Here is a 3,373-nt window from a genome sequence, read left to right as displayed (position 1 = left end):
ACGTCAAATGGCTTTGCTCACATCAACCCATAAGTCCCAACCTACCTACTAATTGGATTAGTAGTGGGTTGGGGTCAATGAGTATCAAATTGACCACCAAGGGCTCCCAAATCATCAAATCCATTAGACCCAATGACTCAAGTTTACCCAATTCCCTTGACCTAGGCCAAGAGTAAAGAAGATTACTCCATAATCAAAGTAAACAATTCATCGAACACTTGGTAAGCATTAACAAAAGGCATGTTCAAAATAGCAATTAAATTGAAATCTACAAGTACCCATTAACAATTATTGTTCATACCCTGGGACGAGCTATCCGACCCGGGATGATCGGCGACAAAGCGACCGACCTCTTCAGGTCAGACTATCCGACCTCTTCTCAAAAAGAGCTCGGCCAAATCGACAGGAAGGCCCAAGAAGGCCCAAACGAAGGAACACAACCCAATCCAAAGGTAGTCCAAGCCTATAGAGATAAGGGCGGTTCCGTTGAAGATACGCTGACCTCACCCAAAGATAAAGATAAGATAAGATAAGATAACTAACTTATCTTATCTAAAAAGGTCACTCCATGCCATTATAAATACACTGGAGCACCCAGGAATAACTCATACTCTGATTCTACTAAAAACCTGTTTAATACTCATGCTATCTTAAGCATCGGAGTCTCTTGCAGGTACCCCCCACCCTCCGGTGACCAAGGATCAGAGGTGCAGCCAGTCCAACAAGTCGGACACAACAGCTCCGGCTGCAACCAGCCAGCCAGACACGTCATCTCCGACCAGTACAGAAGATCTCATCCGAGATCGACCTACAGTTTTAGGTAACCCTCGGAACATTGATGCCGTTGCCGGGGAACCTGGAAGTCATCCCATCACCATGGCAGACGGCCATGACAACGACCACGATTTAGATCTAGAAAACAGAACGCCGCACAAGAACGCGGACACTACACTGAAGGATGCTCCGAAATCCAACAGGGACAAAAACTCATCAAATCCCGGGGTAATAGAAGTACTTCAAGATCATTTAAAGCAACTCGAAAAAGAAACCCAACAACAACGAGAGGTTGGGAAGGATCTTCAAAGAGAGGTACGGCGACGTCGAGAACTGGAAGACAAACTCCTACAACTTGAAGCCGATCTCAAAGCAAATGCTACCCGGACCACTCCTGTGGACAACTCTCGCTAGGATCAAGATCCATTCACTAGGGAAATCATGAAGACTAAAATCCCTAAAGACTTCAAACTTCTGGATATGACTTTGTATGATGGCACCACAGATCCCAACCATCATCTCAGCAACTTCAGAAGCAGGATGTACCTCACCGACGCTCCAGATGCCGTTCGTTGCAAAGCCTTTCCAACCACTCTCACGAAGACAGCAATCAGATGGTTCGACAACCTACCTCCCAAGTCCATCTCAAACTTTGACGACCTGGCCAAAATGTTCCTGGCCAGATTTTCCATCCAGAAAGATAAGGCCAAGCACGCCCCCAGTTTACTAGGGATCAAGCAAGGAGATCGGGAAAGCCTCCACAACTACATGGAAAGATTCAACAAAACATGCATGGACATACAAAGCTTACCAACAGAGGCCGCCATCATGGGACTCATTAATGGCCTACGAGAGGGACCTTTTAGCCAATCTATATCAAAGAAGTACCCTACCTCCTTAGACGAAGTACAAGAGCAAGCAGAAAAATATATCAACATGGAAGAAAACGCTCGATTGGGAGAAGCCTCAAAATCTGGGACCCCCTACCGAGATAAAGACAAGGAATCCAAAAGAAAAGAAGATTGACAAGGGGAGGAAATCAAAAAATACCATAATTACACTCCTCTCAGGGCATCCCTGGTCAACGTATATAAAGAAGTCTGCCATACAGAGAAAATCCCCCCAGCGCGGCCACTCAAAGGCAAAAGAGGAGGAGGAAACCGGAAGGAATACTGTGAATACTATCGAGTCCGAGGGCACTCCACCAACGAGTGCTTCGACTTAAAAAATATCATAGAAAAATTGGTGAGAGAAGGAAAATTAGATCAATTTCTGGCCACCCGAGATGATGACCAAAGAAAGAGACGAAGGGACGAAGATGTCGGACGAACTGAACGATCACCTCAGACACCAGAGAGACACGTCCACATGATACACGGCGGATTTGCAGGAGGTGGGATCTCCAAATCATCCCGCAAAAGATATCTCAAAGAAGTATATCATGTCGAGGGAAAGGAGGAAGCACCCGATATCCCTGAGATAACATTCACTAAAGAGGACGCATCCGGCATCATCCCGGGACATGACGATCCCTTGGTCATCACTATCATACTGGCAAACGCCAATCTACATCACACATTAATAGACAAAGGGAGCTCCGCCGACATCTTATTCAAAACTGCCTTCGACAAGCTCGGCTTGGAAGAAAGGGAGTTTAAGGCATACCCAAACAGCTTGTTCGGGCTGGGAGATACCCCAGTACAACCACTGGGATACGTATCACTGCACACAACCTTCGAAAAAGGGAACTAGTCCAAGACGCTCAAGATAGACTACATTGTGGTCGACGTGAGTTCAGCCTACAATGCCCTAATAGGTCGGACCACACTAAATCAACTTGGCGTAATAGTCTCGACCCAGTATCTATGCATGAAATTCCCAACTACAGAAGGGATAGCTACAATAAAAGTAGATCAAAAGATGGCGCGCCGCTGTTATAACGAAAGTCTAAACCTCAGAGGCAGAGGAGAAGAGTTTCATACAATTGAGCTTGGCGGAGTTCAGCAACGAGAAGAACTCCGTCCGCAGCCAGAAGGCGAGATAGAGAAGGTTCAGATCGGAGACACCTCGGACAAAACAACTAATATAGGAACGATCCTAAGAGGAGACTCAAAAGAATTACTAATACAATTCTTATGCGACAATGTCGATCTCTTCGCATGGAAAGCCGCAGACATGCCAGGCATAGACCCCAAATTAATGTGCCACAAGTTGGCGGTCTATCCAGGATCTCGGCCGGTGCATCAGAGACGAAGAAAACTTGGGCCAGAGCGATCCCAAGCTGTGGAAGAGCAGGTACAGGCACTACTGGAGGCAGGATTCATAAGAGAAGTCAAGTATCCACTATGGCTAGCCAACATCGTCTTGGTGAAAAAATCAAATGGGAAGTGGAGAATGTGTACCGATTACACCGATCTCAACAAAGCCTGCCCAAAAGATCCTTACCCACTCCCAAGTATCGACGCTCTGGTAGATGCTTCCTCCAGATATAGATACCTCTCGTTTATGGACGGATACTCGGGATACAACCAAATCCCCATGTATCCACCAGATCAAGAAATGACCTCGTTTTTAACGCCGAAATAAAATTACTGCTACA

The sequence above is a fragment of the Arachis ipaensis genome, chromosome B05 (assembly GCF_000816755.2).
Source record: "Arachis ipaensis cultivar K30076 chromosome B05, Araip1.1, whole genome shotgun sequence".
In the NCBI taxonomy this organism is placed as follows: Eukaryota; Viridiplantae; Streptophyta; class Magnoliopsida; order Fabales; family Fabaceae; genus Arachis; species Arachis ipaensis.
This window is presented reverse-complemented; position numbering follows the sequence as displayed.